The 7,572-nt window shown below is 63.9% G+C and overlaps 1 long non-coding RNA gene across 1 annotated transcript in view; it reads left to right on the top strand.

The window, feature by feature from the left end:
* Positions 1–223: 223 nt before the first annotated feature.
* The window catches only part of LOC140492413 (uncharacterized), a 71,910-nt gene continuing 64,561 nt past the window's right edge, over positions 224–7,572 (top strand). The window contains exon 1 of the long non-coding RNA XR_011963572.1: positions 224–321. This is a non-coding gene — a long non-coding RNA (uncharacterized lncRNA). The remainder of the gene's footprint in view (positions 322–7,572) is intronic.

Raw genomic sequence — 7,572 nt, 5'->3', positions numbered from 1 at the left:
CACAAGGGGAGAGAACCTGAGAGAGAGCAGCACAGAGCGGGAGAATATAAATCAGCAGCGAGGGTCAAGGCCGACTGGGACTTGGATTTGGATAAAAAGCAGAGCAGGAGGCTCAAAATCAGCACCGAGTCACAGAGGGAGTGACCGTGTGAGGGAGCAACTTGGAGCAGGAGCTTGAGGCTGACTCACACCTGGGAGAATATAAATCCGCACTGAGGATCGAGGCCCAGTTGTACCTGGGAGTCACAGAGATGGTGACCCTGTGAGGGAGCAGACTGGAGTGAGAGCTGGACGATTACACGTCCGAGGAGACACATCACTGTGTGTGCACGTGTCCCTCCATTGTTCTGTGTTTGTGTGTGTATACGTGTGTGTCCTCTTCCCTCCCTGTGTGTGTGTAACTCTCCTAACTGTGTGTGAGCATGTCCCTCCTTCACTATGTGTATGAGCATGTCCCTCCCTCAGAGTGTGTGTGTGTGTCCCTCCCTCACTGTATGTGTGTGTTTGTGTGTGCGTATGTCTGCGTATCACCCTCCCTCACTTTGTGTATGTGTGTCCCCTCGCTGTGTTTGTGTGTCCCCTCTCGCTTTCTGAGCACATGTCCCACCCTCGCTGTGTCTGCATACCTCATCCTCGCTGTGTGTGTGCGTGTCCCACCCTCGCTGTGTGTGTGTGTGAGAGCCCCTCTTGCTGTGAGTGTGTGTGTGTGTGTGTGTGTGTGTGCCCCTCTTGCAGTGTGTGATGGTGTCCTCCCCTCGCTCTGTATGTGGGTGTCTGTGTGTCCCTCCCTCACTGCGTGTGTCCCTCCCTCGCTGTGGGTGTGCGTGTCCCTCCCTCGCTGTGGGTGTGCGTGTCCCTCCCTCGCTTTGGTTGTGCGTGTTTCTCCCTCGCTGTGGGTGTGTGTGTCCCTCCCTCGCTGTGGGTGTTTGTGCGCGCCCCTCCCTCGCTGTGAGTGTTTGTGCGTGTCCCTCCCTCGCTGTGGGTGTGCGTGTCCCTCCCTCGCTGTGAGTGTTTGTGCGTGTCGCTCCCTCGCTGTGAGTGTTTGTGCGTGTCCCTCCCTCGCTGTGAGTGTTTGTGCGTGTCCCTCCCTCGCTGTGAGTGTTTGTGCGTGTCCCTCCCTCGCTGTGAGTGTTTGTGCGTGTCCCTCCCTCGCTGTGAGTGTTTGTGCGCGTCCCTCCCTCGCTGTGAGTGTTTGTGCGCGTCCCTCCCTCGCTGTGAGTGTTTGTGCGCGTCCCTCCCTCGCTGTGAGTGTTTGTGCGCGTCCCTCCCTCGCTGTGAGTGTTTGTGCGCGTCCCTCCCTCGCTGTGAGTGTTTGTGCGCGTCCCTCCCTCGCTGTGAGTGTTTGTGCGCGTCCCTCCCTCGCTGTGAGTGTTTGTGCGCGTCCCTCCCTCGCTGTGAGTGTTTGTGCGCGTCCCTCCCTCGCTGTGAGTGTTTGTGCGCGTCCCTCCCTCGCTGTGAGTGTTTGTGCGCGTCCCTCCCTCGCTGTGAGTGTTTGTGCGCGTCCCTCCCTCGCTGTGAGTGTTTGTGCGCGTCCCTCCCTCGCTGTGAGTGTTTGTGCGCGTCCCTCCCTCGCTGTGAGTGTTTGTGCGCGTCCCTCCCTCGCTGTGAGTGTTTGTGCGCGTCCCTCCCTCGCTGTGAGTGTTTGTGCGCGTCCCTCCCTCGCTGTGAGTGTTTGTGCGCGTCCCTCCCTCGCTGTGAGTGTTTGTGCGCGTCCCTCCCTCGCTGTGAGTGTTTGTGCGCGTCCCTCCCTCGCTGTGAGTGTTTGTGCGCGTCCCTCCCTCGCTGTGAGTGTTTGTGCGCGTCCCTCCCTCGCTGTGAGTGTTTGTGCGCGTCCCTCCCTCGCTGTGAGTGTTTGTGCGCGTCCCTCCCTCGCTGTGAGTGTTTGTGCGCGTCCCTCCCTCGCTGTGAGTGTTTGTGCGCGTCCCTCCCTCGCTGTGAGTGTTTGTGCGCGTCCCTCCCTCGCTGTGAGTGTTTGTGCGCGTCCCTCCCTCGCTGTGAGTGTTTGTGCGCGTCCCTCCCTCGCTGTGAGTGTTTGTGCGCGTCCCTCCCTCGCTGTGAGTGTTTGTGCGCGTCCCTCCCTCGCTGTGAGTGTTTGTGCGCGTCCCTCCCTCGCTGTGAGTGTTTGTGCGCGTCCCTCCCTCGCTGTGAGTGTTTGTGCGCGTCCCTCCCTCGCTGTGAGTGTTTGTGCGCGTCCCTCCCTCGCTGTGAGTGTTTGTGCGCGTCCCTCCCTCGCTGTGAGTGTTTGTGCGCGTCCCTCCCTCGCTGTGAGTGTTTGTGCGCGTCCCTCCCTCGCTGTGAGTGTTTGTGCGCGTCCCTCCCTCGCTGTGAGTGTTTGTGCGCGTCCCTCCCTCGCTGTGAGTGTTTGTGCGCGTCCCTCCCTCGCTGTGAGTGTTTGTGCGCGTCCCTCCCTCGCTGTGAGTGTTTGTGCGCGTCCCTCCCTCGCTGTGAGTGTTTGTGCGCGTCCCTCCCTCGCTGTGAGTGTTTGTGCGCGTCCCTCCCTCGCTGTGAGTGTTTGTGCGCGTCCCTCCCTCGCTGTGAGTGTTTGTGCGCGTCCCTCCCTCGCTGTGAGTGTTTGTGCGCGTCCCTCCCTCGCTGTGAGTGTTTGTGCGCGTCCCTCCCTCGCTGTGAGTGTTTGTGCGCGTCCCTCCCTCGCTGTGAGTGTTTGTGCGCGTCCCTCCCTCGCTGTGAGTGTTTGTGCGCGTCCCTCCCTCGCTGTGAGTGTTTGTGCGCGTCCCTCCCTCGCTGTGAGTGTTTGTGCGCGTCCCTCCCTCGCTGTGAGTGTTTGTGCGCGTCCCTCCCTCGCTGTGAGTGTTTGTGCGCGTCCCTCCCTCGCTGTGAGTGTTTGTGCGCGTCCCTCCCTCGCTGTGAGTGTTTGTGCGCGTCCCTCCCTCGCTGTGAGTGTTTGTGCGCGTCCCTCCCTCGCTGTGAGTGTTTGTGCGCGTCCCTCCCTCGCTGTGCGTGTGCGTGTCCCCCCCTCGCTGTGCGTGTGCGTGTCCCCCCCTCGCTGTGCGTGTGCGTGTCCCCCCCTCGCTGTGCGTGTGCGTGTCCCCCCCTCGCTGTGCGTGTGCGTGTCCCCCCCTCGCTGTGCGTGTTTGTGCGTGTCCCTCCCTCGCTGTGTGTTTGTGCGTATCCCTCCCTCGCTGTGTGTGTTTGTGCGTGTCCGCCCCTCGCTGTGTGTGTGTGCGTGTCCCCCCCTCGCTGTGTGTGTGTGCGTGTCCCCCCCTCGCTGTGTGTGTGTGCGTGTCCCCCCCTCGCTGTGTGTGTGTGCGTGTCCCCCCCTCGCTGTTTGTGTGTGAGTGTCCCCCCCTCGCTGTGTGTGTGAGCGTGTCCCCCCCTCGCTGTGTGTGTTTGTGCGTGTCCCTCCCTCGCTGTGTGTGTGTGTGTGTGTGCGTGTCCCCCCCCTCGCTGTGTGTGTGCGTGTCCCTCCCTCGCTGTGTGTGTGCGTGTCCCTCCCTCGCTTTGTGTGTGTGCGTGTCCCCCCCTCGCTGTGTGTGTGCGTGTCCCCCCCTCGCTGTGTGTGTGCGTGTCCCCCCCTCGCTGTGTGATTGCGTGTCCCCCCCTCGCTGTGTGTGTGCGTGTCCCCCCCTCGCTGTGTGTGTGCGTGTCCCCCCCTCGCTGTGTGTGTGCGTGTACCCCCTCGCTGTGTGTGTGCGTGTCCCCCCCTCGCTGTGTGTGTGCGTGTCCCCCCCTCGCTGTGTGTGTGCGTGTCCCCCCCTCGCTGTGTGTGTGCGTGTCCCCCCCTCGCTGTGCGTGTCCGTGTCCCCCCCCTCGCTGTGCGTGTCCCTCCCCTCGCTGTGTGTGTGCGTGTCCCTCCCTTCACTGTGTGTGTGCGTGTCCCTCCCTCGCTGTGTGTGTGTGTGTGTGCGTGTCCCCTCGCTGTGTGTGTTTGTGCGTGTCCCCTCGCTGTGTGTGTTTGTGCGTGTCCCTCCCTCGCTGTGTGTGTGTGTGTGTGTGTGTGCGTGACCCCCCCTCGCTGTGTGTGTGCGTGTCCCTCCCTCGCTGTGTGTGTGCGTGTCCCTCCCTCGCTTTGTGTGTGTGCGTGTCCCTCCCTCGCTTTGTGTGTGTGCGTGTCCCCCCCTCGCTGTGTGTGTGCGTGTCCCCCCCTCGCTGTGTGTGTGCGTGTCCCCCCCTCGCTGTGTGTGTGCGTGTCCCCCCCTCGCTGTGTGTGTGCGTGTCCCCCCCTCGCTGTGTGTGTGCGTGTCCCCCCCTCGCTGTGTGTGTGCGTGTCCCCCCCTCGCTGTGTGTGTGCGTGTCCCCCCCTCGCAGTGTGTGTGTGTGTCCCCCCCTCGCTGTGTGTGTGCGTGTCCCCCCCTCGCTGTGCGTGTGCGTGTCCCCCCCCTCGCTGTGCGTGTCCGTGTCCTTCCCTCGCTGTGCGTGTCCGTGTCCCTCCCTCGCTGTGCGTGTCCGTGTCCCCCCCCTCGCTGTGCGTGTCCGTGTGCGTGTCCCTCCCCTCGCTGTGTGTGTGCGTGTCCCTCCCTTCGCTGTGTGTGTGCGTGTCCCTCCCTCGCTGTGTGTGTGTGTGTGTGCGTGTCCCCTCGCTGTGTGTGTTTGTGCGTGTCCCTCCCTCGCTGTGTGTGTGTGTGTGTGTGCGTGTCCCCCCCCTCGCTGTGTGTGTGCGTGTCCCTCCCTCGCTGTGTGTGTGCGTGTCCCTCCCTCGCTTTGTGTGTGTGCGTGTCCCCCCCTCGCTGTGTGTGTGCGTGTCCCCCCCTCGCTGTGTGATTGCGTGTCCCCCCTCGCTGTGTGTGTGCGTGTCCCTCCCTCGCTGTGTGTGTGTGTGCGTGTCCCTCCCTCGCTGTGTGTGTGCGTGTCCCTCCCTCGCTGTGTGTGTGCGTGTCCCTCCCTCGCTGTGTGTGTGTGCGTGTCCCTCCCTCGCTGTGTGTGTGTGTGCGTGTCCCCCCCTCGCTGTGTGTGTGTGCGTGTCCCCCCCTCGCTGTGTGTGTGTGCGTGTCCCCCCCTCGCTGTGTGTGTGTGCGTGTCCCCCCCTCGCTGTGTGTGTGTGCGTGTCCCCCCCTCGCTGTGTGTGTGTGCGTGTCCCCCCCTCGCTGTGTGTGTGAGCGTGTCCCCCCTCGCTGTGTGTGTTTGTGCGTGTCCCTCCCTCGCTGTGTGTGTGTGTGTGTGCGTGTCCCCCCCCTCGCTGTGTGTGTGCGTGTCCCTCCCTCGCTGTGCGTGTCCGTGTCCCCCCCCCGCTGTGCGTGTCCCTCCCCTCGCTGTGTGTGTGCGTGTCCCTCCCTTTGCTGTGTGTGTGCGTGTCCCTCCCTCGCTGTGTGTGTGTGTGTGTGTGCGTGTCCCCTCGCTGTGTGTGTTTGTGTGTGTCCCTCCCTCGCTGTGTGTGTGTGTGTGTGTGCGTGTCCCCCCCCTCGCTGTGTGTGTGTGCGTGTCCCCCCCTCGCTGTGTGTGTGTGTGCGTGTCCCCTCGCTGTGTGTGTGTGCGTGTCCCCCCCTCGCTGTGTGTGTGTGCGTGTCCCCTCGCTGTGTGTGTGTGTGTGCGTGTCCCCTCGCTGTGTGTGTGTGTGTGTGTGTCCCTCGCTGTGTGTGTGTGCGTGTCCCCCCCTCGCTGTGTGCGTGTGTCCCCCCTCGCTGTGTGTGTGTGCGTGTCCCCCCCTCGCTGTGTGTGTGCGTGTCCCCCCCTCGCTGTGTGTGTGTGCGTGTCCCCCCTCGCTGTGTGTGTTTGTGCGTGTCCCTCCCTCGCTGTGTGTGTGTGTGTGTGTGCGTGTCCCCCCTCGCTGTGTGTGTGCGTGTCCCTCCCTCGCTGTGTGTGTGCGTGTCCCTCCCTCGCTTTGTGTGTGTGCGTGTCCCTCCCTCGCTTTGTGTGTGTGCGTGTCCCCCCCTCGCTGTGTGTGTGCGTGTCCCCCCCTCGCTGTGTGTGTGCGTGTCCCCCCCTCGCTGTGTGTGTGCGTGTCCCCCCCTCGCTGTGTGTGTGCGTGTCCCCCCTCGCTGTGTGTGTGCGTGTCCCCCCCTCGCTGTGTGTGTGCGTGTCCCTCCCTCGCTGTGTGTGTGCGTGTCCCCCCCTCGCTGTGTGTGTGCGTGTCCCCCCCTCGCTGTGTGTGTGCGTGTCCCTCCCTCGCTGTGTGTGTGCGTGTCCCTCCCTCGCTGTGTGTGTGCGTGTCCCTCCCTCTCTGTGTGTGTGCGTGTCCCTCCCTCGCTGTGTGTGTGCGTGTCCCTCCCTCGCTGTGTGTGTGCGTGTCCCTCCCTCGCTGTGTGTGTTTGTGCGTGTCCCTCCCTCGATGTGTGTGTTTGTGCGTGTCCCCCCCTCGCTGTGTGTTTGTGCGTGTCCCCCCCTCGCTGTGTGTGTGAGCGTGTCCCCCCCTCGCTGTGTGTGTGAGCGTGTCCCCCCCTCGCTGTTTGTGTCTGCGTGTCCCCCCCTCGCTGTGTGTGTGTGCGTGTCCCCCCTCGCTGTGTGTGTGTGCGTGTCCCCCCCTCGCTGTGTGTGTGTGCGTGTCCCCCCCTCGCTGTGTGTGTCAGCGTGTCCCCCCCTCGCTGTGTGTGTTTGTGCGTGTCCCTCCCTCGCTGTGTGTGTGTTTGTGCGTGTCCCCCCACGCTTTGTGTGTGTGCGTGTCCCCCCCCCGCTTTGTGTGTGTGCGTGTCCCCCCCCCGCTTTGTGTGTGTGCGTGTCCCTCCCTCGCTGTGTGTGTGCATGTCCCTCCCTCGCTGTGTGTGTGCGTGTCCCTCCCTCGCTGTGTGTGTGCGTGTCCCTCCCTCGCTGTGTGTGTGCGTGTCCCTCCCTCGCTGTGTGTGTGCGTGTCCCTCCCTCGCTGTGTGTGTGCGTGTCCCTCCCTCGCTGTGTGTGTTTGTGCGTGTCCCTCCCTCGCTGTGTGTTTGTGCGTGTCCCTCCCTCGCTGTGTGTGTGTGTGCGTGTCCCCCCCTCGCTGTGTGTGTGTGCGTGTCCCCCCCTCGCTGTGTGTGTGTGCGTGTCCCCCCCCTCGCTGTGTGTGTGTGCGTGTCCCCCCCTCGCTGTGTGTGTGAGCGTGTCCCCCCTCGCTGTGTGTGTGTGTGTGTGGGCGTGTCCCCCCCTCGCTGTGTGTGTGCGTGTCCCTCCCTCGCTGTGCGTGTCCGTGTCCCCCCCCCGCTGTGCGTGTCCCTCCCCTCGCTGTGTGTGTGCGTGTCCCTCCCTTTGCTGTGTGTGTGCGTGTCCCTCCCTCGCTGTGTGTGTGTGTGTGTGTGCGTGTCCCCTCGCTGTGTGTGTTTGTGCGTGTCCCTCCCTCGCTGTGTGTGTGTGTGTGTGTGCGTGTCCCCCCCCTCGCTGTGTGTGTGCGTGTCCCCCCCTCGCTGTGTGTGTGTGCGTGTCCCCCCCTCGCTGTGTGTGTGTGCGTGTCCCCCCCTCGCTGTGTGTGTGTGCGTGTCCCCCCCTCGCTGTGTGTGTGTGCGTGTCCCCCCCTCGCTGTGTGTGTTTGTGCGTGTCCCTCCCTCGCTGTGTGTGTGTGTGTGTGTGTGCGTGTCCCCCCCCTCGCTGTGTGTGTGCGTGTGTGTGCGTGTCCCCCCCCCTCGCTGTGTGTGTGCGTGTCCCTCCCTCGGTTTGTGTGTGTGCGTGTCCCTCCCTCGCTTTGTGTGTGTGCGTGTCCCCCCCTCGCTGTGT

Source organism: Chiloscyllium punctatum, chromosome 21 (genome assembly GCF_047496795.1).
Source record: "Chiloscyllium punctatum isolate Juve2018m chromosome 21, sChiPun1.3, whole genome shotgun sequence".
Lineage (NCBI taxonomy): Eukaryota > Metazoa > Chordata > Chondrichthyes > Orectolobiformes > Hemiscylliidae > Chiloscyllium > Chiloscyllium punctatum.
This window is presented reverse-complemented; position numbering and strand designations above follow the sequence as displayed.